Source organism: Cricetulus griseus, chromosome 6 (genome assembly GCF_003668045.3).
Source record: "Cricetulus griseus strain 17A/GY chromosome 6, alternate assembly CriGri-PICRH-1.0, whole genome shotgun sequence".
In the NCBI taxonomy this organism is placed as follows: domain Eukaryota; kingdom Metazoa; phylum Chordata; class Mammalia; order Rodentia; family Cricetidae; genus Cricetulus; species Cricetulus griseus.
The window spans coordinates 46627754-46635904 of NC_048599.1; positions in this window are offsets into that span (position 1 = coordinate 46627754).

The window sequence follows — 8151 nt, forward strand, 5'->3', positions numbered from 1 at the left end:
CAGATCTTTTGGGAACCTTTTCTATAATTAGAAGTTGGAACTATTCTCATCACATGTCTGAAGCACATGTATATAGTCTTGTGTTAAGAATAACATCTTTTAAAAAAGCAATTGCCCTAGATTTCAAGTTAAGTACTGTGTCAGATGTTTTCAACATATGCTGTATAAGGTTTTAAGGCTGAGCTATGGTGCATAGTCTCAGTTAAAAGATGAATGCCTAAAATATGTTTATTGCCTGGTGTCATTGTTAATATTGATTATTGATGTGAGGATTTAGAGCCATCTAGGAGGCAAGCCTCTGGGCATACATGAGGAATTACCTAGATTAGGTTAGTAAAGGTGAGAGGATCCATCTTAACTGTGGGCAACTCCAGTTTGTGGGTTGGAGTCTTGGACTAAATAAAGGGAGAGAGTGAGCTGTCTTTGTTACTTTTGTATTGCTATGATATGACACTATGACCATGGCAACTTATAAAGAAGGTGTTCAATTTGGACTTACAGTTCAGAGGGTTAGAGTCCATGAAGGCAGAGCAAAGGCATGGTGTTGGGAACATTTGAGAGCTTACATCTTGATCTGCAGGCAGGAGGCAGAGAGAGAGAGAGAGAGAGAGAGAGAGAGAGAGAGAGAGAATGGCGTAACACACCTCTTCCAACAAGGCTACACCTCCTAATCCTTCCCAAACAGTTCTACTGATTGGGAACCAAGTATTCAAACATGAGCTGGGGCGGGGGTGGGGTTGGGGGAGTGGACGTCATTCTCATCCAAACCATCACAGGTGCAGAGCACCACATTTACCTTCCTGTTTCTTAACTACAAATGCAGTGTGACCCTGACTCAGGCTCTTGATGCCACTCCATCCTTTCTATGAAGGGCTGTAAAGAGGGAATTACCATTACGGAGTCAGGTAAAAAAGGTATTTATTAGGGAAATGCCTTACTTACAGAGCAACCTAACCAGCCTGCAGGGCAAGGAGTAAGTACAGCAGGCCAAAGATGAAAAGGAAGAAAGACCTTCCACGTGCACGCCCTTCACACTTAAACCTCCCCTACATCACCTGACTCTCGCAGGTGTGGTCATGCATACCTGTAGCCAGCCCCTAGCAGGTGTGGTTACAGTGTCCCCTGCAGGGCTGTGTCTGCAGTGTGACCCTGACACAGGCTCCTGCAGCCACACCATTTTTTCTCTGATGGACTGTGCCTGCTAACTGTGAGCCCAAATGAACCTCCTCTTTCTTATGCTCTGTTTGTCAGGCACTTTGTTGCGGCAACAAAAAAAGAGTAACTAATTAGCCAGTGTCACCTGTGAGAAGGACACTGGTATTCCAGAACCTCAGAGATTGGTTAACCTGCTCACCATACTTGGCATTGTGGATTCACCTATCCTTTGTCAAAGCAGCTGAAACAGAAACATGGTAAGGTCTCATGGGGCTGCCAGAAAGGTCAAGGGTCAAGTGGATCATTTCCTCACAGATTAAAGCCTTTGCCATTTGTTTGTGTACTCCTGTGACTCCAGCTCTCATGGTCAGATGATGCGACCTGTGGTTCCAGGCTCACAGAAGACTGGAGCTAATGGAATTCAGGCTTCTGGGAGCTGTCCTTAACCAGTGTTTGGAAGATGAGAGATGCTGGTGAGGTGAATGACCCTGAGGCATATGTCCTGCACACCCCAGGCCTCCCGCTGTGCACAATGTGAGCTTGCAAGCACTTCCCAACCTTCCTTGTTGTATTGGTCCACAGCATTTCCTCCAGGGATGGCATGGCTGGGGACCTGCTGTGGAGGACCCCAGCACAAGGCAGCAAGGGGAGGAAATAAAAAGGGAGTCTGCCCTTTTTAGATCAGAATAAGCTCGTTTACCTTACTTAAGACCCTACATTTTTATCTTGACACAGTGGCACAACCCTTAGTTCGGAGGCAACCTCTTGCTTGATTTTCCTCAAGGGCTTCCAGAGAGCGTGGTACCACGTCACTGTGTAAATGAAGAAGCTGAAGTTCAAAGAGTAGGCTGCCCGCACAGCTCTGTGATGGAGTACTTGCCCAGTGTGTGCAAGGGCTTCGGTTCCTCCCCAGCACCAGAAAACAAAGTGTTAAATAATTTGATCAGCTTGGTATTGGCACAAAAATAGACAGATAGACCAATGGAATCGAATTGAAAACCCTGATATTGACCCATGCACCTACGAATACCTTATTTTTGATAAAGGTGCTAAATCTATACAATGGAAAAAAGATAGCATCTTCAACAAATGTTGCTGGTACAATTGGATTCGGACATGCAGAAAATTGCAGATAGATCCATACCTGTCACCATGCACAAAACTTAAGTGCAAATGGATCAAAGATCTCTCCATAAATCCAGCCACACTGAATCTTCTAGAGGAGAAAGTGGGAATTACCCTTGAACAAATTGGTGCAGGAGACTGCTTCCTGAACACTATGCCAGTAGCACAGACATTGAGGTCTGCAATCAATAAATGGGACCTCCTGAAACTGAGAAGCTTCTGCAAGGCAAAGGAAACAGTCAGTAGGACAAAACGACCACCCACAGAATGGGAAAAGATCTTCACCGATCCCACATCTGACAGAGGACTGATTTCCAAAATATATAAGGAGCTCAAGAAGCTAGCCACCAAAACACCAAACAATGAAATTAAAAAGTGGGGTGCAGAACTAAATAGAGAATTCTCAACAGAGGAATCTGAAATGGCTGAAAGACACTTAAGAAAGTGCTCAAAATCATTGGCCATCAGAGAAATGCAACTCAAAACAACTCTGAGATACCACCTCACACCTGTCAGAATGGCTAAAATCAAAAATACCAATGACAATCTATGCTGGAGAGGATATGGAGAAAAAGGAACACTCCTCCATTGTTGGTGGGAGTGCGAACTTGTAAGACCACTCTGGAAATCAGTATGGCGGTTGCTCAGAAAAATGGGAATCAGTCTACCTCAAGATCCAGCCGTTCCACTCTTGGGTATATACCCAAATAGTGCACGTTCATACAACAAGGACATATGTTCAACCATGTTCATAGCAGCATTGTTTGTAATAGCCAGAACCTGGAAGCAACCTAGATGCCCCTCAACTGAAGAATGGATAGAGAAAATGTGGTACATTTATACAATGGAGTACTACTCAGCAGAAAAAAGCAATGGAATCTTGAAATTCGCAGGCAAATGGATGGAACTAGAAGAAACCATCCTGAGTGAGGTAACCCAGTCACAAAAAGACAAACATGGTATGTACTCACTCATATATGAATTTTAGACATAGAGCAAAGGATTACCAGCCTATAATCCTCTTCACCAAAGAAACTAGGAAACATGAAGGACTCTAAGGGATAAATGGTCCCCAGGAATGGAAGTGGCATAAACTTCTGAACTAATTGGGAGCATGAGTGCAGGGGGGAGGGAGCTGCTACAATAAGAGCAAGAGAAGAGGAGTACAGGAGAGGAAACGGAGGGGCAGAAACATTGAGTTGGGGGAAGAATATAGGAAAGAGAGCAGGATGAGAGATACCATATCAGAGGGAGCCACTATAGGTCCGAGAAGAGATGTGGAGCCAGGGAGACCTCCAAAGACCTACAAGGATGACACGATCTGACAATCCAGGCAATGGTGGAGAGGATAACCTAAAAGCCCTTCCCCTAAAATGAGATTGATGACTTCTCTTTATGCCATCCTAGAGCCCTTTATGCCACCCACCCAGTGGCTGATGGAAGCAGAGACAGACATCCACAGATATACACTGAGCTGAAATTGGGAATTTAGTTGAAGAGAGGGAGGAATGAAGAACGAAGGGGTCTGTATCAGGTTGGAGAAACCCACATGAACAGTTGGCCTGAACAAGGGAGAGCACATCGACCCCAGATGCTGTCGGGGAGGCCAGTACAAAACTTATCCAGACCCCTGAACATGTATATCAATAAGGAGGCCTCTGCACTCCAGGGAGCCCCTGGTGGTGGATTAGTATTTTTCCCTGGTGCAAGAAGGGACTTTGAGAGCCCATCCCACATGAAGGGTTACACTCTGGCCCTGGACACATGGGGAAGGGCCCAGGACCAGCACAGGAAGATTTGGTGGACTTTGCAGAGCCCCCGTTGAGGGCCCTACCCTGCCTGGGGAGTGGTGGGGTGGGGTGGGGCTGGGGGAGGAGGGATGGGTGGGTGAGGGGAGGGAGAGGGAGAAGGGACTTACATGTGAAACAAGCTTGTTCCCTAACTAGAACTAATAAATAAATTAAAAAAATAATTTGATCAAAGACCACCATTGCAAGGGGGAGGGAAGGGGAAAAATCTTGATGTGTGCGTATCTGCATATGCAGGTTAAAATACAGGAACTTCATCCTCAGGGCTTTCTCTCATCTTTTTAAACAGCGACTTTGCGCCATTCTGCCCTGTGCTGTCATGGGTTGGCTTTGTCTTTTCTTGAGCCCCGTGAAATCAGAGCCATGCAATGTGTACTTCTTGAGTGCTGTCTCTGCTCAATGATGAACTGTGAGATTTGTGCACATTGCTCTCTCTCATCAGTTGGACGAGTTTCACTCTTGTTTTTGTTTTTTTGTTTTTTTTTTTTTTTTTTTTTGCCACTGAGTAGCTCTGTGTGGAGTCACTATACTATGACAATCCACTCCCTATTGCTGGACATTTGTGTTTTCTTCATGTTTGGATTGCAGAAGGCTGCTCTTGGATGTGTGCTTTGGACTGGGATTTCTCAGGCCACATGTATTAGAAATTGCCCAGCAGGTTTTCAAGGCAGCTGGGAGTGAGTTTTTAATACGTTTCATTCTAATTCAGTCTTCAGTCTTCAGTCTCCACCCAGACATCACTTCTGTAAGGAGGTCTTCCCTGATCTCCAGATAGTGAAAACCTTTTATTTAATACCCCAAACCCCTGTACTTGTTAATGGCCCTTATCACACATGGGATTAAAAATTGCAGGTCATTGTACCAGTCTGATGGGCTATTGGCCTTCGGAAGATGCTGCACAGTGGGCCCCCTCACTGTGTATCTGGGGCTAGGCTGGGCCATAGAAATAGCCCAGTCAGCCCATTCACTAAGAGTTGGGTGGGGCTGATGGTCCGCAGCTTGGCCGAGTTCATTTTGGTCTATATAGGAGAATCACTATGTCCCACTGTCTGCTCTCTGGTTCATTTCTCACCATTCTCCACCAGGCTATTCTGGACTCAAAAGCCTTGCAGCATGTACAGAATGTGTTGTTCCTTCCTGGGCCTTTGGGCCCCTGGGCATGTTCTCTCCTGTAGGAGAACCTGTCTTTCCTTTTGTTGGACTGTGCCCAAATCTTATCTCTGATGACTCAAGGGTCAGCTAAAAGCCTCCATCTGAGCTTCCGTAGTCATGTGTTGGACTCTTGAAGCCTCTGTTGTTTCTCCTTCCCTGTGTCCATAGAGCAGCTGCTGAATGAAGCCTTCAAGGCTTCCTAGAAAAATCTTGGGTCCTGCCCTCCATTCCTCTTCCCTCTTCTCTGCTTCTGGGCTACACCTGAGGATATTTGGAGTTCTCTAGAACTTTCTCTTGTCTCCATCAGGCTATGAAGACAGGAAGCTGGTGGCAGTGATGCACTCATGGCAATGTCTGAACAGCCTGGTATAGCTCTACTACCAAATGGTATACTAACACACCTTTGGTTATCTATAGGTGCATATGTAGGGATGGTGTCTCCGTCCCCCACCACTCTGGTCCAGTACAGCATAGGTGCTCCAGATGCCAGATGTAGGCAGAATTTGTGGATATGAAAATGAGAGGAAGGTGAAGTGAGCTCGCAGAACCCCCTGGGTGAGGCAAAGGTGGTTGTCATCTGAAACACTGATCCTAAGTGAGGAGTTGTGCTGGTGCCCGGAGGAAATTCATCTGATCTAAATAAAATCCATCTGCCAAGGCAGAGGGCCCACAGCTTTGAAATTTGGACATGGAGGCCCTACAGAAAAATGATGGTGGTCAAAGCCTGCTCCCGGTGAGGGCCCAACAGCTGGATTTCTGGGAGCATCTGTCTGACAGGCCAGCATCCTCTCAGCTAAGAGGAACAAAACTACAGACAGCACCAAGTTCAACCAGGTGCACTTCTTTGATTCTGCCCAGAAACCAAAGAAATCCAGAAAATGCTGCTAACATAGGAGTGGGAGATGGAAGAGGCCTCCACCCTTTGGTCATTTAAAGTGGGCTAAAGGCTAAGGAAAAGCCCCTGCCCTTAGCCTCTCATTCAAAGGGAAGCAGAGGGGAGAACGTGGTTGCTGTTTTTGTTGTTTAATTTTAATTTTATTTTATGTGTATGGGTGTTTTTCCTGTATGGATGTTTGTGAACAGTGTGCATGCCTGGTACCTGCAGAGGTCAGAAGACAGCATCAGATCTGCTGGAGCTGGAGTCATAGACAGTTGTGAACTGCTGTGAGGATGCTGGGAATGGAACCCAGATCATCTGGAGAATAGCCAGTGCTCTTAACTACCGTGACATCTCTCCAGACCCCAGGGACATGTTTTGGCTTATTCAAGCTTTCATTATTTTCCCCACTTTTTCTTTCTCCTTCTCTCTGTCTTTTGTTCTTTGGGTGGAACATGGGCCTTATGGATGCTGGGCAAATGCTCTACCATTAAGTTACATCCCATTCCTTTTTGTTTTTGAGTGCTAGGTAGCACAGAGTGGGAAAAAAGCCAGCTAAAACTGTAAGAAACTTAATTATAGGCTTGGAAATTCTAGAGCCCCACACTGATACAGCTTGCCTATTTGACCCACTGCTACTCTGCTTCATTCTTGAAAGCCCTCTCCGAGGTGCTGAACTGGTCCGCGGCCCCGGGGGTGGGGGGTGAGGGTGGGGTGCTAACACCCTCCTCTGGTAAGTCCCAGTACTTACTTCATCTCTAATGAACATGAGTGGGGGCTTCTTCTTTGGATACCCATGGGTGCTCTCTCCACAGCTCTTCATCATTCCCCAATACTTCCCTCCCTCCCTCCCTCCCTCCCTCCCTCCCTCCCTCCCTCCCTCCCTCCTTCTCTCCCTCCCTCCAGGGAGGCCAGCTGTGGTGGTTACTACCTCTGGCTCTGACCTGCTTGTTTCCGGCTTCCTCTAGTTCCTTTCTTGTCTCCTGATAATTTCCTTCCACAGCTTTTTGGCCAGGTCAGCTGGAGTTAAAACAATCTACATTGTTTAAGAAGGCGACACTTCCACAAAAGGGTTAGCACCAAAATAGAATCTGGGAATCCCCAGATGGGTGGGCTGATGGAGACCAGTGCACAGGGAAGGCATCTTGGGGAAGGTGGTGACAATTGCTTACTGGGAGATGCACAATTGGGAGGGTCACCTTTGTGCCAACCAGAAAGGTCTTTATGGATGAGGGGTGGTCAGCTCATGTGGCTTATACTGGTCTGAATCTTGCAACACAATATCACATAAACCAATTCTTCTAGCTATCTCTGAGCTCAATGCTTTTGTGACAGTGTCCAGGCTTTGGGGTCCAAAGGGTGGGACCTTGGTCATTCTTGGTGTCTATTCCTGCTCAGAGATGACAGTACCCCTGGGACCCCAAACTCAAGTAATGACTCCTACTGGCTAAGGGATCAGTTATGTGTGTTTCCTTGGGGCCTTCTTTAGACAGTTTAGGATGGGCTTAGAGATATCTCCAAGCAGAGTATCTTACTCTCACTATTCCAGGAAGGCCTTATTTACTCCTATTGACAAGTTCCAGAATTCCCGGTGGTAGGCTTGTCTGAGCTGTTGCCTTCTACAAGAAATTTGGGTGCTCAATTGAAATGGATCTTTGCCCTGTGCTTGTCTGACGCATAGTCTTGGGCAAGCATGTAGCTGCTGGCTTGGCCAGGCTTGCCAATAGGTCTGCTATCCCATAGAGCTGTGTCCAGTGGTGGGCAATGGAATTGGTCACAGTGACACATCAGTGGAGGTCTTCTTGATCATCCTCCTGGCAAGTGTGCTGTTACAATGCTGTCTGCCTTTAGGCATATGAGCCCTTCTGCTAGTGTTTCAGTACAGACCCTGGTAGACTCTAGAATACCCAGGCACCTCAGGGCTCCCTTGTCTAGCCGTACGCAGTTAATGGGGGAAAAGCTCTGGAGAGAAGTGTGGGTGTGTCCATACTGCAAGTGAAGCAGCCCTTGAGGTCCCCAATTCAATGTGCCACC